General features: G+C 41.8%; 1 pseudogene across 1 annotated transcript in view; it reads right to left on the bottom strand.

Annotated features, from left to right (window-relative positions):
- Positions 1-24876, bottom strand: part of LOC143786235 (uncharacterized) — a 101919-nt pseudogene that overhangs the window by 41460 nt on the left and 35583 nt on the right. The window contains exons 5-6 of the transcript XR_013218250.1: positions 9453-9557; positions 1884-3862 (exon numbers count right to left, since the gene is read on the bottom strand). The product of XR_013218250.1 is annotated as an uncharacterized LOC143786235 (transcript). The remainder of the gene's footprint in view (positions 1-1883; positions 3863-9452; positions 9558-24876) is intronic.

Here is a 24876-nt window from a genome sequence, read left to right as displayed (position 1 = left end):
CAATTACGGGGCGCTAACAGTCTTGCGGCACTCACCACGTTGAGAAGGATATCAAAGTTCTTTTATTTCATCTGTGTGAAAAAAACTTGGATGGGGATATGCAGGCATAGGAGGCATGCGGGGAGTGCAAGAGTGGACGACGGCCGTTTCACGTTAATCGCTTCATCAGGTCTGTTTTTTCTTTGCTGAGCACCGAAGACCAGTTAAATATGCTATGTATACATTCAGTTTACTTAAAGGATCCGGCGTTAAATGCAAAGTGTGAATAAGACCATTCTGGTGAAGTTCACCTTTTTCTCTATTTCAAAGACAATAATACTTTAGTACAAGCAACTGTCTGATGGTTCATTCCATTAAAAATAGAAAAATAAAAAAATACCCATGTGGTAATTTCACATCTGGAAAAGTCTAATTAATCAAATTGTAAAATTGATTAATCTGATCTGTAAATGTCATACAAAAAAACATCAACATGCCAGAACCTTTATTTTTCAGCTGCTGCAACATAAAACAACATAAAAAAATGCAATAAGCAATCAAAACAAAATGGTATAAATAAAAAAGTCAGCTCAGGGCTCACACATCTCTAAGCCTGCAGATCCATGCATTGGAAAACGTAGACAATAATCCCACAGCTTCCTATACTCAGTATGATGCCTCACAGCTCCCATCACTGTATATAGGTGGCAACTAGAACCCTGCCACACAGCATGATAGCGTTAGTAGCCCAAACACAGTTAATAGTGACACTCACGTTTCCTCCACCAAGTACGATTGTAACCCCTACAGCCCCACCCCATGCAAAATGATAGCCCCTCCTGCAGTATGATAATTGCCCCTACACATATTGTAATAATATTCTCCACAGTCCCCCAACACACTATGATGGACCCCATAGTCCTTTCATATTATATTGGCTGTACACTACTCCCCACCTTCCCACACAAACATCATGAGATCACCACAATTTTTCTTTCCATTAATTTGGCTTTGCATCATTTCTCATGAAACTCCTGAAGAGTTAGCAAATTTAATGACAGCAGTGTTGTATACTTTAAGGGTTGTTATTTTTAAAATGGCATCTCTTTAGGGGAGTGTCCACTATATACGTTCCTCAAAGTCACTTCAAAACTGAATAGGTCCCTAAAAATATAATTTTTATACATTGCCATAAAATAATGAAAAATTGCTGCTAAACCTTTAACCTTTCCACCAAAATGAAATGACATTTGAAACATTATTCTGACATACAGTAGAAGATAAGGTAAATATTAGTTTACAGGTATCAACATTCAAAGTTTGAATATTGCAAATGTTTATTAAATTTATTAATAAAATAAAATATAACGTCAGGAACAAAATATTCTCAGAATAACTGGGATGTGGGATATTCCACCGTTATTACCACATAAAGTAACACATGCCAGATTTGAAAAATAGAGTTTGGTCACTAAAGGATTAAAATGCATTCTTCCCAATATGAGTTCTCTGATGTCTAATAAGTTGAGATTTAAATGAAAAAAATATCCCATATTCTGAATATGAAAATGGCTTAGTTCCTGTGTGAATTCTCACACGTGTAACTAGATTTGATTTTCGACTAAAGCATTTTCCACATTTTGAACATGAAAATGGGTTCTCTCCTGTGTGAATTCTCTCATGTGCAACAAGAACTGATTGTTGACTAAAACATTTTCCACATTCTGAATATGAAAATGGCTTCACTGCTGTGTGAATTCTCTCATGTCTAACAAGATGAGATTTCTCTGTAAAACACTTTCCACATTCTGAACATGAAAATTGCTTCTCTCCAGTGTGAATTCTCTCATGTGTAACAAGAACTGATTTTCGACTAAACATTTTCCACATTCTGAACATGAAAATGGCTTCACTTATGTGTGAATTCTCTCATGTTTAACAAGATTTGCTTTCTGTGTAAAACATTTTCCACATTCTGAGCATGAAAATGTCTTCTCTCCTGTGTGAATTCTCTCATGTGTAACAAGTTGAAATTTCTTACTAAAACATTTTCCACATTCTGAACATGAAAATGGCTTCTCTCCTGTGTGAATTCTCTCATGTGTAACAAGTTGAAATTTCTTACTAAAACATTTTCCACATTCTGAACATGAAAATGGCTTCTCTCCTGTGTGATTTCTCTCATGTCTAACAAGATGAGATTTCTCTGTAAAACACTTTCCACATTCTGAACATGAAAATTGCTTCTCTCCAGTGTGAATTCTCTCATGTGTAACAAGAACTGATTTTCGACTAAAACATTTTCCACATTCTGAACATGAAAATGGCTTCACTTATGTGTGAATTCTCTCATGTTTAACAAGATTTGCTTTCTGTGTAAAACATTTTCCACATTCTGAGCATGAAAATGTCTTCTCTCCTGTGTGAATTCTCTCATGTGTAACAAGTTGAAATTTCTTACTAAAACATTTTCCACATTCTGAACATGAAAATGGCTTCTCTCCGGTGTGAATTCTCTCATGTGTAACAAGTTGAAATTTCTTACTAAAACATTTTCCACATTCTGAACATGAAAATGGCTTCTCTCCTGTGTGAATTCTCTCATGTCTAACAAGATGAGATTTCTCTGAAAAACATTTTCCACATTCTGAACATGAAAATGGCTTCTCTCCTGTGTGAGTTTTCTCATGTGCAACAAGAGATGATTTCTGTGTAAAACATTTTCCACATTCTGAACATGAAAATGGCTTCTGTCCTGTGTGAATTCTCTCATGTGCAACAAGAGATGATTTCTGTGTAAAACATTTTCCACATTCTGAACATGAAAATGTCTTCTCTCCTGTGTGAATTCTTTCATGTCTAACAAGATCAGATTTCTCTTTAAAACATTTTTCACATTCTGGACATGAAAATGTCTTCTCTCCTGTGTGAATTCTCTCATGTGTAACAAGTTGAAATTTCTTACTAAAACATTTTCCACATTCTGAACATGAAAATGGCTTCTCTCCTGTGTGAATTCTCTCATGTGTAACAAGTTGAAATTTCTTACTAAAACATTTTCCACATTCTGAACATGAAAATGGCTTCTCTCCTGTGTGAATTCTCTCATGTCTAACAAGATGAGATTTCTCTGAAAAACATTTTCCACATTCTGAACATGAAAATGGCTTCTCTCCTGTGTGAGTTTTCTCATGTGCAACAAGAGATGATTTCTGTGTAAAACATTTTCCACATTCTGAACATGAAAATGGCTTCTGTCCTGTGTGAATTCTCTCATGTGCAGCAAGAGATGATTTCTGTGTAAAACATTTTCCACATTCTGAACATGAAAATGGCTTCTCTCCTGTGTGAATTCTCTCATGTGTAACAAGATCAGATTTCTCTTTAAAACATTTTTCACATTCTGGACATGAAAATGTCTTCTCTCCTGTGTGAATTCTCTCATGTCTAACAAGATGAGATTTCTCTGTAAAACATTTTCCACATTCTGAACATGAAAATGGCTTCTCTCCTGTGTGAATTCTCTCATGTGCAGCAAGAGATGATTTCTGTTTAAAACATTTTCCACATTCTGAACATAAAAATGGCTTCTCTCTTGTTTGAATTTTCTCATGTGTAACAAGAATTGATTTCTCTGTAAAACATTCCTCATGTTCTAAACATGACAACGGCTTCTTCCTTGTGGGAGCTCTTTCATTTTCCACACTTATTTTGTGACTTTTATTTTTCTCAACAGTCTGTGATGAATTAGGACATTGTACTTTAAAAGGATCCTTGTCTGAGATGTTGTCAAGCTCTTCATATTGGTCTTGTGCAATGCTACAATCATGTGCTTTAAAATCCAAACATATGAGATGTCTTTCAGAGCTCCTGGTGCGGCCATCTGCTAAGAATAAATCTGATTTAATTTTTGTGCAAAATAACCTTAATACTTATGTTTATCTAAATGCAAAATATTAAGAAAAGTAAACATAAAAAAGTTACATACAAATTGCAAGGTGTGTAGCAATGTTCTATCACTAAAGTATAATTTGAATAATGTGATGATTCCACAAAGAATCAATTGTTCTAATGTTTATTCTCAATCATTGGCCAGTGCAATCATCAAATAATAAAACATTTGCCATTGGTCGCATAGTTTATATGAGAATTAAAATGATCATTGTCGACAGCACATCATCCCCTTTGTGTAAATTGAGAATATACTTCATTAATAGTGTTAAGCGATACCTTCCGATATTTGAAAGTATCGGTATCGGATTGGATCGGCCGATATCCAAAAAATATCGGATATCGCCGATACCAATACAAGTCAATGGGACACAAATATCGGAAGTGATCCTGGATGGTTCCCAGGGTCTGAAGGAGAGGAGACTCTCCTTCAGGCCCTGGGATCCATATTCATGTAAAAAATAAAGAATAAAACTAAAAAATATGGATATACTCACCCTCGGACGGGCCCTGGCTCTCACCGCTGCAAGCGTCTGCCTCCGTTCCTAAGAATGCAGAGTGAAGGACCTTCGATGACGTCGCGGCTTGTGATTGGTCACATGACCGCTCATGTGACTGCTCACGCAACCAATCACAAGCCGCGACGTCAGCGCAGGTCCTACACTCACTGCATTCTTAGGAACGGAGGCAGACGCTTGCACCGGTGAGAGCCAGGGCCCGTCCGAGGATGAGTATATCCATATTTTTTATTTTTATTCTTTATTTTTTACATGAATATGGATCCCAGGGCCTGAAGGAGAGTCTCCTCTCCTCCAGACCCTGGGAACCATACGCACCGCACACGCCTGGGAACTTATAGAAACTTGCGATTCCGATTTCCGATATCACAAAAATATCGGAACTCTGTATCGGAATTCCGTTACAGCGAATATCGGCCGATACCCGATATTTGCAGTATCGGAATGCTCAACATTATTCATTAATAAAAAGCCATGAGATAAGGAAAGAAATCATTATTGCTACATAAAAATGAAAGCTAATAAGCCACAATCAAATTCTTATACTATCAATCAGTGCTCATTGATTATTATTATTTATATAGCACCATTAATGGTGCTGTACACGAGAAAGGGGTTACTTACAGAGTTGATACTTCCATTGATGAAATTATATTCTCCTTGCAGCCACTCGATTTTATACTTCAGGAGAAGTAGAGGGCTGTAGCAGTAACCTCTCTAGGTTAGAGCTTCATGCAACACCTCAATGACTGGAAGCAAGCGGCTATAGGGAAAATATAACTTCAATTACTGGTAGCCGCTTTCCCAGTAAAACAGCCTAACATGCTTTAAATATTATTTTCCTACACGTTACCAATATATCTACAAGTAAATAGCATTTTTGTAGCTGACAGGTTATCTGTAAGGGTTTATTTACGCAGGCAGATATTGGCCTGTAACAAGCACCGATTCATGATGTGGGAAAAAATTTTCTCTCCCCCCATTTTGTTGAATAATAAATAATAATAAGTGGTTTCTGTATACCATCTTTTAGTGTGTGCTGTAGAAATTATATCTATTCTATACCACTGGCACCCCATCATCTATGTGACAGAGTGCAGGACTTGATCATATTGTGTCACTTATGCCTAGAGAAATGCTCAGGCATCAGTACTACTGGGTGGTGTCTGTCTCACACAATCGATGACTGTTGCATGCAGAATAGAGGAGCCGTATGGTCGTGCATTAGGAAGACATGGCCATAGAGAAAATATAAAGATGGATCAGGCCAAGCAATTTCCTGCTTTCTCTTATTATCTACTCTTTGCTGTGACTATGAGAAAATTGTGTTAAAACAGTTTTTTAAGCCCCAGCAAGTTCAGTATATCAATAGGTTACTTAGGTTCCATATTAATCGTGAAACCATAGCCATGATGGATATGATATTAAACACTAAACTAGATACTTTGCCCATAAAGTTTTATGCGTATCTTTGAATCTTTGATGCTCTATCATCCTAGTCTATTCTTCAATCCAGGGCAGGCAGAACAGGCAGCTGTTTAGGGCCCCGGCTTCTCCAGGGGCTCCCAGCCAGTGGCCATTATGTTGCCCGTGTGTAAGAGGAGCCCGGCACCTACCCGCCTTCAACTTATCAGCATCATACATGCCGATATAGCACTGTTGACCACCCTCTCCTACTCTCTAGGCTCCAGTCACTAGGCATTAAGGACACTGCTCTCTCCTGGTTCTCCTCCTATCTTTCTGAACGCTCCTTCAGTGTTCTGTTCTCTGGCTCCACTTCATCTCCTCTTCCTCTCACTGTCGGGGTACCCCAGGGCTCAGTCCTTGGCCCCCTTCTCTTCTCCCTCTACACAGCCCCAATTGGACAGACCATCAGCAGATTTGGCTTTCAGTACCATCTTTATGCTGATGACACACAACTATACATGTCAGCCCCTGACCTTACCCCTGCTGTACTACAGAACGCCACTGACTGTCTGTCTGCAGTCTCCAACATCATGTCCGCTCTCTATCTGAAACTCAACCTCTCCAAAACTGAACTTCTTCTGCTCCCGCCCTCTACTAACCTCCCTAAATCTGACATTTCCCTCTCCGTGGGTGGCACCATCATAACACCCCGGCAGCAGGCACGCTGTCTGGGTGTTATGTTTGACTCCGATCTCTCCTTCACCTCCCACATACAATGTCTTGCCCGCTCGTGCCGCTTACACCTAAAGAACATCTCTAGAATCCGCCCTTTTCTCACCATGGAGACAACAAAAACTCTCACTGTCGCCCTAATCCACTCCCGTCTGGACTACTGTAACGCTCTATTAATTGGCCTCCCCCTCACTCGACTTTCCCCTCTCCAGTCTATCCTTAATGCAGCAGCCAGGGTCGTCCATCTGGCTAATCGTTACTCGGACGTGTCCGCTCTTCGCCAGTCGTTACACTGGCTGCCCATTCATTACAGGATACAATTCAAAGTACTTGTTCTCACCCACAAAGCTCTCCATAGTGCGGCACCCTCTTACATCTCCTCCCTCATTTCTGTCTATCGGCCTAACCGACCTCTGCGCTCTGCAAATGACTTTCGACTAACCTCTGCACTAATCCGTACCTCCCACTCCCGACTCCAAGACTTCTCCCGTGCTGCGCCAATCCTCTGGAATGCTCTACCCCAAGACATTAGGACCATCCACAACTTGCATAGCTTTAGGCGCTCGCTCAAAACACATTTGTTCAGAGCGGCCTATCACGTTCCCTAATCAAACTCATTTTATGTTTTTGTGCGTGTGTAACCCATTCACTACTTCCATCTACCCCCACCCCCGGAAGATGGCTGGACCATCACTGTAAATACACCATTGTAAATACACACCTGTGCTTTGTATCTCCCCACCTCATTGTAGATTGTAAGCTCTCACAAGCAGGGTCATCTTATTTTGTCTTATTTTATCTTATTTTTGCTTTATTACTGTATTGTTAACGTTGTTACCTATGACTGTTGTGTTTGAAACTGTTAAACTGTAAAGCGCTGCGGAATATGTTGGCGCTATATAAATAAAGATTATTATTATTATTATTATTATTAAAGCAGTGATGCAGGAGAGCGCGTCAGATGACATTCAATCTCCCATCACTCCCCCTCTGCCTCTGACTCAGCGTGTGCCAGCTGAGGAGTTGAGACGCTCTGCAGAAGGCAGAGCAGGGGGGAATGAGGAGAGGTAAGTATTGTGTGTGTGTTTATGCATTATAGCGTGTGTGTGTCTTCTGCACTATACTTTTTGTGGGGGGAATGCACTATACTATGTATGTGTGCGGCTGCATTATACTGTGTGTGGCGAGACTGCACTATTCTGTGTGTTGGGGACTGCATTATACTGTGTGTGTGGGGGCTGCACTATACTGTATGTTATTATTTTTTTATTTTTTGTGTGGTTGTGTATTTATTGGGGAGCTGAATTATACTGTGTGTGTGTGAGATTGCATTATACTCTGAGGGAGCTGCATTATACTCTAGTGGCACTGCATTGTACTCTTATTGGGCTGAATTATACTCTGAAGGGGCTGTATTATGCTCTATGATGGGACTACATTATACTCTATGAGGAGGGCTGCAGTATACTCTGAGGGGGCATAATTGTACTCTATGAGGAGGGCTGCAGTATACTCTGAGGGGGGCTGCAGTAAACTCTGAGGGGTGCTGTAATATACTCTGAGGAGGTCTGCATTTCACTATATGTACTATATGGGACCTTCAGATTTATAAAATGATCATGTCAAATTAAATTTTACATATTTCAAATATCTTCGTGATTTTCATACAAATTTATAACTTCAAAATTATTCACTCTGTAAATTATATTTTGTATCTCCATCTAGCCGAAGTATTTGTTTTTGTTTTAACTCTTAGTTTGCATTCACTTCTATGTGTCTTCACTTTGTCTAGCAATTATGTTAATCAACTGCAGTACCGGTGTGTTCACCGGATCTTAGTATAAAAGTGTGAGACAAGTCATATAACAGATATCATGATTAAGGGTGCTTGGTCACCAGAAACGCGTTGATATCGCTTTTTATCTCTGTTGCTGCTGATGTTTTATCCTCCACTGAACATGATTTGAAGTGAATAAAGTAATGTTTTTATTCACTACCTCGTTGAGCTGGATCTCCTATTTTTTCTTCGACTATATGGGACCTGCATTATACTGTATTGAGGACTATCTGTACCAATCATTCTTCCACAGCCTTAAGGGTAGGTTCACTCGGTCAGTAAACAATACAGGTTGGACACAGTGTACTCTTGTAGCTTCCAGATGTTACAGCATAGTGTATGGGATTTCAAGAAATCCCATGCACACCATGCATGCATAGAGGCCCGTGGCTCACCCTCGGAGAAGGACATGCGTTGTGTCTCTCCAGACTGTAGCATGTCTATTTATCTTTAAGGAGATGGCAGCTTTATCAAGGTAAATTTCACCCGTACGATGTATTGGACACGGTGAATCCGCGCGGTTCAATGAACATATGCGGAACCACCTACATTCAATAGCCAGTAGCGGACATGTGCTGCATCCAAAGCGCTGCCAATTACTGAACTTGGGAACATACCCTAAAGAGGCTGGGAAACAAGCATCAAGCGACTTCAATATTTTCGATCACGCTCATTAAGCTGCCTGAACTCAGCACATGTAAATACAACAGAAATGTTTCTGTGTGATGGTGAAATATGTGAGCATTTGGGACATGACTTTAAACTTTTGCCCAGGGCCCCACTTTGTCTAAATATGGCCCTGCTTATATCCAAGTTATAGATACACATCCGGTCTTATTACATATTGCGTCATTACATTGTTAGCCATATATAATCTGTATTTTAGCTGAAAGTAGGAATCGCTAGCCAAAAAAGCTGAGAAAACACATAACATATAGCTTCAAGCCTAAAATTGTCCGGTCCGGTGAATGAGGAGAAATTGACTCTTCTCTGCTCTATTTGATGGTGACTCTCACTGGGGCAATTACCTGTAGGAACGTCCTCTTTGCACCAATCATCATATCGCACATCGTGTTTTCTTTTCTCCATTATGGCTTCAGATTTGATTTTCTTCAGATATTTGCCTTGATGTCAAAGCTGTGAAAGTAATAATGTAAAAGTCACAGACAGAAGGAAAACTTAATTGGAATGATCTAGATGGAGGCTTTTACTACAAGCTCATGGGGTACTTGAGCCGCCAAAAGATGCTGAAATCTCCGCCTCCTACAGTATATAACTGGGGCTGCCCTCAGTCAATGCGGCGGCGTGTAGTGATAGAAGCAGGCGTCACTGTAAGTAACTGCATTATGGCAAATTGATTTCCTTCATTATTGTGTCTTCACATTTCAGATGCACTAGCATTTTTAATTTTCCATCATTTCAGGAATATTTTGTCTGGAAATGTTGTATTTTTGAGACACTTTTTTTGTGAGGTTGGAAGCAATTTAGCAGTTTTTTATGGCATTCACTTCTGATATAAATGTCATGTTAGAAAAGTCGTCCACCCATTTTTTAATATTTACTTGCATCCTTGATGCCAATGCAGTTGAAAGCAATGATGAAGAAGGGAGCGTCAGCCATCAATCTCCCTCTGCGTCTGCCATCTCAGTGCAGCAGGTGCAATAACATCTCTATTTCGCTCCCGCTATGCAGACTGAAGAGCTCCACAGTGCTTGCTGAGTAGATTGGAGAAGTGGGGCCCCGGGGAGAGCTGAGTATTTATTTTTTAATGTAGGGATCAATTTACTGTATGGAGGACTTTGTGGGGCCATTATACTGTATGGAGGGCTATGTTGGGACATTATTCTGAATACAGGACTATGTGTGGCAAATTATACTGTAGGGATGAATATGTGAGGCTATTATAACGTATGGAGGAATATCTTTGGCCATTATATTGTTTGAAATACTTTGTGGGGCCCATTATTATTCTCTATGGAAGACTATGGGAGGGCATTATACAGTATGGAGGACAATGTAGGGACATTATACTGTATGGATGACTATGTGGAGCCATTACACTGCATGGAGGACTATTTTGGGTCCATTCTACTGCTTGGAGGACTATGCGGGGCCATTAAACTGTAATGTGGACTATGTGTGGCCATTATAGTGTATGGAGGACTATTTGGAGTCATTACACTGAATAGAACACTATTTCGTGCCCATTATATTGTATGCAGGACTATGTGGAGCCCATTATACTGTATGGAGGACTATGCGGGCCATTATTCTGTATAGAGTACTATATAGAGTCATTGCTCTGTATTGAAGACTATTTGATTCCCATCATATTATACATAATACTATGTTGGACCAACTATTTTGTATGGATGACTACGGGGGTTCCACTATACTGCATGGAGGACTATATGGGCCCATTATACTATGTGGATGGCTTTGTGGAGATCACAGTTGAGGCATCATACTGTGATGGGATCACCATACATTGCTAGGGGAATTACCAACCTCGAAGAAAAGCTGTACAAATGTAATGAAATAGAACCATCTGGAACTAATAATGAAACACAACATCCCTCTCTAAATTACAATCACTGCACGAGTCTGGTTTGAAAAATCCAAAAAATTTGGCTGCATTTAAAGGGAAATTTCCAACCTAGATGGAACCCTGTATGAAAGATATATATATATACATACACACACACACACACACACACACACACACACACACACACACACACACACACACACACGTGGAACTAATCAAGGAATACAACATTGTCTATATACTGTATTTTGAAGGGGACGGGGGTATTGATGAACTCTTTACCTAGCTCGTTTTTACAATTTTTCAATGTAAATAACACAAAAATCTGCTGTTACTATTTGGATGCTGTAGTAAATATGTATAGCTAAAGAGAAAGCAGTTATTAATGGAGATTCCCAACCTAGATAGAACCCTGTATGAATGTATTGCATGTGAAAAATGGTCTGGAACCACATGGAACTAATAATGGAACGTAATATTCCTCTTTGAATTTAAACCCTGTGGGAATCTAATTTACAGACTAGGAATTCAAAAAGTTTCTTTGGCTAATAGAAGCTGCTGATAATCTCCTCTCCTGGATGGTTTATGTAATTTTTCAATGCCAAAAACCTGGAAGCTCCTGGTGCTACGTGAATGCTGTAATATAACAGGTTTAGGTGCATTCAAAGTGCGGCGATCTAATGAATTGGAAATATCATTTAGGGTACGTGTCCCCAATCAGGAATAGCAGAGTTTTGGACACTGAGCATCTGCGCTGCATCCAAAACGCTGCGTTCTGCATTGCCAGCACAGTGATTGCGATTTATAGAAATTCCATGCCCACTGTACTTCTATTTAGCATTGCGTAAACTCACCCACAGAGCCGGTCTATGAACCGCAGCACGTCAATCATCCACTGCGTAGTTTCACCAATAGTCAGTCATTAGATGCGGTAAATGCGCACGGATCGTGAAATACGCTGTGTCCTACGCTGCTATTTCCTGATCGTGGGCACATAGCCTGAAAAGCTCAAGAATATGCTTTTTCACAGTCCTTTCACATTCCGAGCATCTGATGATGTAGACTACATGATCGAGTTACAATTCATGTTATCTTGAATATCAAATGATTGAGAGCTATTAGAGTTTGAAAATGTCCATGAGGGAACCATATATTTGTACATTTTAAAGGGATTATGTCCAAATCTAAAAACCCTACTAATATGTAGCCATGTTTTTCGAGGATGTTTAAAGGGAAAGTGCCACGATTTAGATTATTTTAATTAATAATTATTGATTTTACAATCAATTATTTTTCATACAAAATTAAATCCACTAATTTAAAGGGAACCTGTCACCCCCCCCCCCCCCCCAGGTTTTTGAAACTAAAAGAGCCACCTTGTGCAGCAGTAATGCTGCATTCTGACAAGGTGGCTCTTTTAGTTCTAGGTGCTGTAACTGCAGAAATAGTCCGTTTTGTAATTTGTCAGGAAACACCTGTCTTCAGTCAAGGAGGCAGGCCTTCCCCCCCCCCCTGCTGCAGACGCCACACAGCCGTCACTCAAGTCTTTTTGGCGCCAGGCGCCGCCTCTTCACCGCTGTGTTGAAATGAGGTGGCCCCAGCCCCGCAGTGTCTTCTGACTTATGCACATAGCGGGGCTGGGATTCACAGGCAGGGCGTCCGCACAGGCGCAGTCAGCTAGACTGCATATGAGGACAGAGGACAGGCAGCGCTCACTACGCCTGCCCAAGGCAGGAGAAAAGAGCGCAGGCACCGGCTCATTTCAAAATAGCGGTGAAGAGGCGGCGCCCGGCTCCAAGAAGACATGAGTGACGGCTGTGTGGTGTCTGCAGCGGGGGGGGGGGGGGGGGAGGCCTGCCTCCTTGACTGAAGACAGGTATTTTCTGACAAATTACAAAACTGATTATTTCTGCAGTTACAGCACCCAGAACTAAAAGAGCCACCATGTCAGAATGCAGCACTACTGCTGCACAAGGTGGCTCTTTTAGTTTCAAACGCCTGGGGGGATGACAGGTTCGCTTTAAGAGTTTTTTTTATTTATTCATTTTTCTTTCAGCCACTGGGCGCTGCAATTTGCATTTGCTGGTGTATTAGTGTCTGAGTATAACACTTCCACACCTCAAATATGGCAGCCCCTGTACATAGGAGTCTGCGGTCACTCTTTGTGGCTGCCTCCAGCTATGACCTGGGCATGGCCTTTGGCTGTCCAGGTCAGAGCTGTGAGAGGTTTCAAAGCCATTTTGTGGGTGTGCTGGGAGGGTAGAGGCTAGAATGGAGTCTCTCCTGTGAGGAGATGATGTCATAGGAAGAGGCGTGGCCTCCTCCATCTAGTGCAGAGACCCCATAACAGAAAGTTACCATGAGGCTTGTGTGTGCAGAAATTTCTTAGAGGACTGAGAGGCTGCACAATGGAGCTGTGTGCAGATGGGAATGAGGACATAGGACTAAGTGTGAGGAGTCTAAGTATGTATTTTGGGTGCAAGGAAACATGGATGATGTTAATATATGGGGCTGGATCTTGGAGGGTTCCATAGGGAAATGGGTGCTGCCATACTGCCCAATATTTCAAGATGAGAAAATGGGACAGATCATGAAGTGTCCTACACTCTCCATGGCAAACTTTAGCCACGCCCTTGGACACAACCCAATCATTGCCTAGAGGGCCGGTGGCAGTGAGGGAAATTCACCAGAAGCTCGAGACTGCGGGGCATAGACCCAAATCTGGGACTCTCTGCTGTATCCAGGACAGTTGGGATTAGAGATGAGTGGATGGATTCACGGTCTCTGGTCCAGCGTGCAAGTCAGTGGTACCCAGTGGCTGGCGAGAGGCAAATCTCTTACCGTCCAGTGTTCCAGGAGCAGCTTTTAATTAGCCAGAGCTGGTGCGACATTATCTGTGTGTCCTTTTCATCTCTAGTTGGGACCTCTGGATTTATTTTTTGCTCCTTCATTCACAGTCAGAGCCGCTAGAACTTTCTCTTTTTTTATGTAGCGTCACTATATGACATCTGGCTTTTTTGTGCCTGTAAGGCCATGTTCACACAGTGCAAAAATACTGTGTTTTTTGTTTTCTGCAGATGCCCACACCAAACAACACAATAACAATCTTCTCCTCCTCATTTGATGCGTTCCTGGTGCCGATGTGAAGCCGCATTAATGTGTTTTTTATAGAACAGAAAAGTTTTGATTCTGCACTTAAACATAACTGCAGTTTTTCACATGCATTTTTTTAGGCTCCACATAGAACAGAATAAAAAAAAGCACCGAAACTGCACAGTTCAGCAACATCATTACACGTACAGGGGGCGCAGTTTTCATGAAGTCACATTCGCTTTGCTTGGACAGGTAAACACAGCAGAATGTTTGTGCAAAAAAAAAAATCAGCAGAAATCAGCATTTACGCTACATATGAACATGGTCTAATTTTCGAAGGAAAGTGGATGTGATTCCATGAAGTCTCTGACCCCTGTGGTCTGAAGACTGAACCTTGGAGTTTTGGTGCATTTTTTCTCTATAGGCTTCTTCTGAAAAAACACATGAATAAAAATACTGTTACGTATTTAAGCGCAGAATCAAAGTTTTTCTGCACTGAAAAAAGTGTTAAAGACATTGCTTCATCTTACTAACTGCTTCTTTTTCTACAATGCAGACTATTATAGTTTTAAAGGGAACCTGTCACCCCCAAAATGGCTGGTGAGGTAAGCTCACCGGCATCAGGGGCTTATCTACAGCATTCTGTAATGCTGTAGATAAGCCCCCGATGTTACCTGAAAGAGGAGAAAAAGACGTTAGATAATACTCACCCAGGGGCGGTCCCGCTGCGGTCCGGTCGGATGGGTGTCTCCGGTCTGCTCCGGTGCCTCCCATCTTCATTCCATCACGTCCTCTTCGGGTCTTTACGCCGCGGCTCCGGCGCAGGCGTACTTTGTCTGCCCTGTTGAGGGCAGAGCAAAGTACTGCAGTGCGCAGGCGCCGGGCCTCTCTGTCTATTCCGGCGCCTGCCCACTGCAGTACTTTGCTCTGCCCACAACAGGGCAGACAAAGTACGCCTGCGCCGGAGCCGCGGCGTAAAGACCCGAAGAGGACGTGATGGAATGAAGATGGGAGGCGCCGGAGCGGACCGGAGACACCCATCGGACCCGGACCGCAGCGGGACCGCCCCTGGGTAAGTATAATCTAACGTCTTTTTCTCCTCTTTCAGGTTACATCAGGGGCTTATCTACAGCATTACAGAATGCTGTAGATAAGCCCCTGATGCCGGTGAGCTTACCTCACCAGCCATGTTGGGGGTGACAGGTTCCCTTTAATAGAACTCAACACACAGTATTTTACACTATTTAATAGTATTTATCTATATCCTTGTCTCTCCACTCGTTTTACAGATGCTCTTTCTTTCCCTCTTCTTTCCTTGCCTTTCCCGTTCATTTTCTTCCCCTACTCCCCTGAAATGTTTTGTACATATGGTATCTTATTTGTGTACTGTAAATACTTTCCCTTGAATATCCTGTGCATGACAACCTTTTTAATTTTCCTTCAATCGCCTTAATGTTTCCTTTTCCCTTTGGCGCTTTTTCATTAATAAACCATATTTTTCCTCCCCCCTTCTCTTCTATATCTGCCCAAAATCACATCAAAATAAGCAGGAAAACTCAGAATTTACACTATGTGGAACACGGCCTTATCATTACAGTTTTATTACATTTTTATGGGTTTAAGAGAGAAAAATAAGAATCTTGCCATTTTTTATGTTTTTCCGATAAATAACCCCATAAGTAATCTGATCGGTGTGTTGTGAAGGTCGTTATGATTGCAGCGACATCAAATGTGTCCTTGTTATGTGCTGATTTGTGTTTATTATTTTTTTAAATTCATTAAAAATGACATTATTTTTTCAGTATCAAGTGTTGTTCTTATTAGTGTGGGGGCTGATGATGATGAGGAGACAATCGCAGGTCCTCTATGGGGACTAGCAAATACAATAAAAGTTAAAGAAAGTTCACATCACTCCTTTTCCCCCAATAAAATTTTAAAAAATACAGATATGTGGTATCTCTACATTCATAAAAGTCCGATCGATCAAAATATAAAATGAATTAACTCAGTAAATGGTATACTGAGAAGAAAAAAAAATCCCTAGAATTGTGTTTCTTCGAACTCTGCAACAAAATGTAATAAGTGATAGTCAAAACATCGTATCTACTCTAAAATTGTATATATTAAAAGATTGACTTAGGGCAAAAACTCTCACATAGCTATGGTGAAGGACAAATAAAAAGCTGTGGTTCTTGGAAAATGGCAGAAAACCCCCCAAAGGTGTTAATGAATACAAAAGGAAGATAATAAATGACATACAGTAAAAAGTTCCATACAAATTTCTTAAAATAAAAGAAAATAAACCAGAAACCGATCACTTACATTTTGTGTTTAGGATCCAGGGGAGGCAGAAACTGGGACAAGTCTTCAATTCAACTGACCCCAAGAAATGACCAACATCCAAAAGTCTTACACACATTTTTAAGACCTTGTCTGTTTGTTCCCATCCCCCATCCTGTGATGTCACCTCCAGGCAGGGTCAGGATATTTGCATTCTATGGCTCTTTATGTTGATGTTTCCCCCACCTGTGGGTTGTGATGTGTAAGGTCAAAGAAAAGCAATTTGCAAACCCAGTGTGAAAATAACAACCAGTCCACAGAGGAATCATCCACAATAAACCCTATTCCTAACACTGGATTACATTTTCCATGAAACTTCACAGACAAAGGAGAGCTGAGGTCCAGTTTTTCCACTTACAATATTTACATATTCCGCTTACAATAGAGACTACATATTAACTGTTTGGAGTTCGTCTCACTAAAGGCCCCGTCTCACATAGCGAGATCGCTAGCGAGATCGCTGCTGAGTCACAAGTTTTGTGACGCAACAGCGACCTCCATAGCGATCTCGCTATGTGTGACACGTACCAGCGATCAGGCCCCTGCTGTGAGATCGCTGGTCGTGTCGGAATGGCCTGGACCTTTTTTTGGTCGTTGAGGCCCCGCTGACATCGCTGAATCGGTGTGTGTGACACCGATCCAGCGATGTCTTCACTGGTAACCAGGGTAAACATCAGGTTACTAAGCGCAGGGCCGCGCTTAGTAACCCGATGTTTACCCTGGTTACCAAAAAAAACAAACAGTACATACTCGCCTTTCGGTGTCCAGGTCCCTTGCCGTCTGCTTCCTGCTCTCACTGACTGCCGGCCGTACAGTGAGAAGTGAGAGCGCAGCAGTGACGTCACCGCTGCGCTCTGCTCTCACTGTACGGCCGGATCTCAGTCAGAGCAGGAAGCAGACGGCAAGGGACCTGGACACCGAAAGGCGAGTATGTACTGTTTGTTTTTTTTGGTAACCAGGGTAAACATCGGGTTACTAAGCGCGGCCCTGCGCTTAGTAACCCGATGTTTACCCTGGTTACCCGGGTGCTGCAGGGGGACTTCGGCATCGTTGAAGACAGTTTCAACGATGCCGAAGTCGTTCCCCTGATCGTTGGTCGCTGGAGAGCTGTCTGTGTGACAGCTCCCCAGCGACCACACAACGACTTACCAACGATCACGGCCAGGTCGTATCGCTGGTCGTGATCGTTGGTAAATCGCTATGTGAGACGGGGCCTTAACATATCAATAGTCCATGGAATATTCCCCACACAATAGTCCCATATGTATAAGTACTATTGTTTTTCTCAAACAATTTTGTTAACATTTTCAACCAAAACAAGACAGAGAGAGCAAGGTTAACATAAATGCAATGACATGAAACATTCATGAAGCATAAAAGTAAAAATAGAATAAAATAAAATAGCCAAACAATAAATAAAGTAAATTCTTATGGAAATATTTCCAGCCAGCGAGACCATTTTTTCAAAAAGGAAGGAAAGCAGCCATTCAGTAACGCCAATTTTTGTTCATAGAATTTGTGCAAAGCCAGTTTGTCAATAATTTCTTGTGAAGAGGGTACTTTAGAAGATTTCCAAAAAAAGCAATAGCTTTCTTCTAGAAACTAAAAGCAGATGTTTAACAAGTTTCCTGAAAGGTGGAGTCAATTGATCTGCATTCAACGAGAGCAGGGCCAACTGAGGAGACAGAGAAAAATCCAAACGTTTTAATATAATAGAAATAAGAGAAGAAATTTCATCCCAAAAAGGTCTAATACGTGGACAAAACCAAAAAAAATGGGAAAGCCTACCATAATGTCCACAATCCCTCCAGCAGAGAGGAGAATTGGAAGGATTAATAAATGCTAAGCGAGACGGTGAATAATACCACCTAAAGATAAGCTTAAAATAAGACTCATGAAGAGCCATGGACATGGTGGCAGAATAAGTCAAGGACATGGCCTGTTCCCAATCATCTAGAGCAGTGTTCCCCAACTCCAGTCCTCAAGAGCCACCAACAGGTCATGTTTTCAGGATTTCCTTAGTATGGTCTGTAATATGCATTAATTAAATCTTGTACCTTGTCTCTTTAAGAAAGATGAGATGTAGAGAATTGTGGGTAGTTACAGAGAGGAGGGGGAGAAGTTACTTTCACTTGGTCATGCATGCAGAGACAAGCTTATGCAACGTGCTAAAGAGAAATAAAGATAATGAAGATTTACTAGTGTGGATTACTTGCAAAGTGTGGACACTACAACTGGCGACGAGGATGGGATGAAAATCTTTCTGCTGCAGTGAGTACTAATCCCTATTTTACTGATCCACACGGCTGCACCACTGAAAAACTTCATCATGGCTGAATACTTACACAGTTTCCCACAGTTTGATATGACTGATGTCACTAATCTCTCCCATAACTGGAGAAAATGGTTGAGCAGATTTGAGAACTTTCTAGAAGCCATAGATATAAAAGAGGAGAAAAGAAAGAAAGCATTACTTTTACATTGTGCAGGCACAGGAGTCTATGATATCTACTGCACATTACCTGCATCTGAGACAGATACATACAGCGATTGCAGCAAAGCTCTCACTGATTACTTCAATCCCAAACAAAACATCAGATATGAGAGATACAAATTCAGAATTGCTAAGCAGCTTCCCGAAGAATCCATAGACACCTATGTCACACGACTGAGGGAGCTAGCACATGGATGTGCATTCACAGATATAGATGATGAAATCCTAACTCAGGTAATCGTCACCTGCTCATCTAACAAAATAAGGCGCAAAGCTCTGCAGCAAGATCTCTCTTTACATGAATTACTCAAAATAGCCCGTGCTACGGAAATAGCAGATCATCAGGCTACTACAATGGAGAATGGGGAAAAGTCACAGGTACATAATCTCGTGCATAAAAGTACACAAGACAAGCAAACCCCGAAACAAAAAAAATGTTATAGATGTGGACAGGAGTTCCCTCACCGCCTGGACAGATGTCCAGCTATAGGACAGACATGCAATAAGTGTGGAAAAGGGAACCATTTGGCAGCTGTCTGCAGATCAGCACAATACAAGCCTTCTCTGCCTATGACACGGCCTGCAGATGTAAAAATGGTAAATCGGGATACAGAAGAAGCATCTGGAGCAGAAAACTACGTGTTCACCACCTCTGCCACTGGCTCTGTACAGTCCCCCTGTATCACACTCCCAATCTGCGACACCAATATCACGTTTACAATAGATACGGGAGCGTCAGTGGACATCATAGACAGCACTACCTATGAGCAATTGAAGACAAAGCCAGTTTTGCAGCAAGAACATACTAAAATCTTCCCATATGGATCTAAAATACCTCTAACTACCAGAGGGCAGTTTGATGTTGAACTGAGCTATAAAGACAATAAGCAGAAAACTACCTTTCATGCGTTACAAGGATCAGGAGGCTGTCTTCTCAGCTATCACACTGCCTTGAAGCTAGGTCTCATCCAAATAATCCATACCATAACTGATCCTGCGGACATGGATATACAAACCATGGTGAATAATTTTCCCTCCCTATTTAGTGGCTTGGGGAAACTAAAAGACTCTCAAGTACATCTTCATGTGGACGATAGTGTTCGCCCAGTGGCCCAGTCACATAGGCGCATTCCATTTCACCTGAGAAGGAAAGTAGAAAAAGAACTCCAATTCCTCATGGATGAGGACGTTATCGAAACCGTTACTGGGCCCACTCCCTGGGTCTCACCACTGGTGGTAGTTCCTAAACCAAAGGCTCCCGATCAGGTGAGATTGTGTGTTGACATGCGCCTACCCAACACTGCCATTCAGAGAGAAAGACATATCTCACCCACAATTGATGACATCATTCATGTGTTAAATGGAGCGACCGTCTTTTCAAAACTCGATCTCAATAAGGGCTATCACCAGTTAGAGCTGAGTCCAGAATCCAGATATTTGACAACATTTTCCACACATGTGGGCCTCAGAAGATATAAAAGATTGACTTTTGGGGTCTGCTCTGCAGCGGAAATTTTTCAGGATGCAATAAGGGGCGTTATTCAGAACATTCCAAATGCCTTTAATTACAGTGATGACATACTGGTGTTTGGCAAAACTCAAGCTGAACACAATCGTGCTCTATATGCCGTCTTTGAATGCCTCCTCTCTGCTGGACTCACCTTAAACAAGGAAAAATGTGAATTTGATAAAAATTCATTAGAGTTTTACGGTCATATTTTTTCGGCAAAAGGGGTACAACCTGATCCCAAGAAAGTGGAATCCATTAAATCAGCCTCAATTCCACAAGATGCCAGTGAAGTACGCTCGTTTCTTGGAATGGCCAGTTATTGTGCTAGATACATTCCAAACTTCTCAACAATTAACAGTCCATTAAGGGAACTTACAAAACAGAGTTGTGTTTTTCAATGGTCTCCAGACTGTCAAAATGCATTTGAAACAATTAAAACTGAACTTTGCTCAACAACCACAATGGCCTATTTTGATCCAGCTCTCCAAACTGAGCTAATTGTGGACGCCAGTCCCGTGGGGCTGGGTGCCATCTTAGCACAATATAAAGATAACAATCAAAATCCTCAGATTATTTTTTATGCAAGTAAAAGCTTAACAAGCACAGAACGGAAATATTCACAACCTGAAAAAGAAAGCTTGGCAGTTGTCTGGGGATGCGAACATTTTCACTTATTTCTGTATGGAGCTCCCTTCACTGTTGTCACAGATCATCACTCCTTACGATCTTTGGAAATCCCAGAGCTAAAATGCCTGCACGCATAGAACGGTGGGGTCTACGTCTACAGGACTACAACTACAAAATTGTCCACAAGCCTGGAAAATTCAGCAATCCCGCTGACTATCTGTCAAGACATCCGATGACTGATGATCTACCTGAGAATTCCGCCATTGAAGAATACATATGCTTCATTACAGCCCATGCAGTACCAAAAGCTCTTTCCATTGATCATTTTGTGAACGCCACAACAAGTGACAAGACACTACGTGCTTTAATACAAATCATCCGAAATCGAAGGTGGCATGAAATTCAAAGAGAAAAATTTCCCGATCCTGAGATTGATCTGACAGAATTAAAACTATTCTCAAGTGTACGGTATGAACTATCTGTCACTGAGGAATGCCTCATCCTTCGAGGTACCAAATTGGTTGTACCTCAAGGCCCCGTCTCACATAGCGAGATCGCTAGCGAGATCGCTGCTGAGTCACTAGTTTTGTGACGCAACAGCGACCTCCATAGCGATCTCGCTATGTGTGACACGTACCAGCGATCAGGCCCCTGCTGTGAGATCGCTGGTCGTGTCGGAATGGCCTGGACCTTTTTTTGGTCGTTGAGGCCCCGCTGACATCGCTGAATCGGTGTGTGTGACACCGATCCAGCGATGTCTTCACTGGTAACCAGGGTAAACATCGGGTTACTAAGCGCAGGGCCGCGCTTAGTAACCCGATGTTTACCCTGGTTACCAGCGTAAATGTAAAAAAAAACAAACAGTACATACTCGCCTTCTGATGTCCGTCAGGTCCCTCGCCGTCTGCTTCCTGCTCTCACTGACTCCCGGCCGTACAGTGAGAAGTGAGAGCACAGCAGTGACGTCACCGCTGCGCTCTGCTCTCACTGTACGGCGGCTCAGTCAGAGCAGGAAGCAGACGGCAAGGGACCTGGACACTGAAAGGCGAGTATGTACTGTTTGTTTTTTTTGGTAACCAGGGTAAACATCGGGTTACTAAGCGCGGCCCTGCGCTTAGTAACCCGATGTTTACCCTGGTTACCCGGGTGCTGCAGGGGGACTTCGGCATCGTTGAAGACAGTTTCAACGATGCCGAAGTCATTCCCCTGATCGTTGGTCGCTGGGGAGAGCGGTCTGTGTGACAGCTCCCCAGCGACCACACAGCGACTTACCAACGATCACGGCCAGGCCGTATCGCTGGTCGTGATCGTTGGTAAATCGCTTAGTGAGACGGGGCCTTCAGACTCTGCGCAGCTTAGTAATACAGATAGCGCATGAAGGTCATCTGGGAATTGTTGGCACAAAGAAATTACTCAGAGAAAAAGTGTGGTTCCCAAACATGGATCAATTGGTGGAAGAGAAGGTTAAACACTGTTCCACCTGCCAAGTTATCACTCCATCATCACAGCTGGAGCCTTTACAAATGTCACCTCTACCCACTGCTGTCTGGGAGGAGGTGGCAGTCGATATATATGGACCGTTACCAAATGGCCAATACATTCTAGTAACAATTGACGAATATTCCAGATACCCTGTCATTTCTTTTATCTCTTCAACATCTGCTACTAGTGTGATACCAGAACTGGATAACATATTTTCAGCATATGGCATTCCAAGAGTGGTCAAAACGGACAATGGACCTCCATTCAATGGACACGTGTTCACACAATTTGCTGAATACTTGGGGTTCAGTCACAGAAAAATCACACCGTGCTGGCCGCAAGCAAATGGAATAGTCGAACGCTTCATGCGCACCATGGGGAAACGAATCAAGGCAGCTAGCCTGGAGCACACCCCACTGAAACAATCATTGTACAAATTCATGCGCAATTACCGCAATACGCCACATTCTACTACCAATGCTGCTCCAGCGCATCTAATGTTTGGCAGAACTCTGCATATACGAATCCCTGACATAGTCAGTCGTCCTGTACCAAGTGACTCCTCTGTGCGCTTAGCAGACTCTTCCAACAAACAAACCATGAAACACTATGCAGACAGAAGGCGAAGGGCACAGCCAAATGCTATCAAAAGAGGTGACGTCGTTGTGGTGCGTCAGAGACCAATCAACAAGACTTCAGCTGCATATTGTCCCGCAAAATATAACGTTATTGACAAGAAAGGCAGCATGGTCACGGCTGAGAGGGATGGACACTCCATAACTCGAAACTCTTCACATTTCAAAATTATTCCTCAAAATAATGACAATGGACATTCTCTGGGGGAAGATTCGGCACTCAACAGTGGAGAGAATCACCAGGAGGCAACAAGTTCTTCATTAATGGACACCATCGCTGAGCCCAGACGTTATCCATCAAGAGAGAGAAGGGCTCCATCCAGACTTATTGAAGAAGCGTGACTTCTTTTCTTTAACAGGGCAAAATGGACATACGTTTTCTTGGACATTTTTCTTGTTGCATCATTAGTTCATGTTATTTTATTTTAGTTTTATTCGTTTAAAAAAAAAAAAAAAAAAAAAAAGGGGATGTTGTAATATGCATTAATTAAATCTTGTACCTTGTCTCTTTAAGAAAGATGAGATGTAGAGAATTGTGGGTAGTTACAGAGAGGAGGGGGAGAAGTTACTTTCACTTGGTCATGCATGCAGAGACAAGCTTATGCAACGTGCTAAAGAGAAATAAAGATAATGAAGATTTACTAGTGTGGATTACTTGCAAAGTGTAGACACTACATGGTCCAGGTGATGGAAATTGTTGCCTGTCTAGATGATGGAATTCTCACCTGGGCAATACTAAGGAAATCCTGACAACATGACCCGTTGGTGGCTCTTGAGGACCGAACTTGGGGAACACTGATCTAGAGCAACAGAAAGATTAAAAGTAGATTCCCATTTGCTCATGTATGGGGATTTTATAATTTTGAAATCGTTATTAAACCACTGGTAGATATATTGAGTAGACCAAAATATGTTATGACCGGAGTTGTATAAAATATTAATCGCTGGCTCGGATAAAGGAGGGCGACCAGTCACCAGTGGCCTCAAAAAATCCTTTAAAAAAAAATTAACTGCATAAAAGCCGATGAGGGAACACCAAACCTATCTTTAAGGTGGGTAAATGACACAAACGCGTTACCATCAAAGATGTCATGTAATTTAGAGATTCCCCAGTCAGCCCAATTTGAATGCAGATCAAACGAGAAAACAGTAGCCAAAAAAGAGAGGGGAAGTCTCAGCATAAGCTCCATCTTGGCAAAACCGCTTTTAATTTTGAGAAATTTCCGCCATGCCGCAAGAACAGCTACAAAAATCGGATGATCAGACAGAAGCAAAGACTCAGAGGTGAGTAAATTCAAAATAATATTACAACGTGGAGAATTTCTATTAAAATATAATTCCAGTTCCACGAAAGAAGGTGTATGATCTTCAGACCACCAATCTAGACTCTGTTTAATTAAATTAGAGAAGAAATAATATGCCAAAACATTAGGAAGACCCATACCCCCACACAATTCATGTTTATGCAGTTGACTAGAGGCTATACGAGCTCTCCTGTTGCCCCAAACAAACAGATTGAGGTGTGCCTGCAAACTGGTCAAATAGGAAGTAGAAACAAGTAAAGGAAGGGACTTGGGAAGAATTATTGATTTTACAATAAGGCACTTTCCCCACTACGATAATACTTTATCATATTAAAATCTAAGCTCTTTAGAAATGGAAGCAATAAGAGAATCCAATTTGCTGGGAATCAAGGAGCTAAGGTTTCTAGAAAACCTAAGAC

This window comes from Ranitomeya variabilis, chromosome 7 (genome assembly GCF_051348905.1).
Source record: "Ranitomeya variabilis isolate aRanVar5 chromosome 7, aRanVar5.hap1, whole genome shotgun sequence".
In the NCBI taxonomy this organism is placed as follows: Eukaryota; Metazoa; Chordata; class Amphibia; order Anura; family Dendrobatidae; genus Ranitomeya; species Ranitomeya variabilis.
The sequence above is the reverse complement of the archived record's forward strand: the minus strand, read 5'-3'. Positions and strand labels throughout refer to the sequence as shown.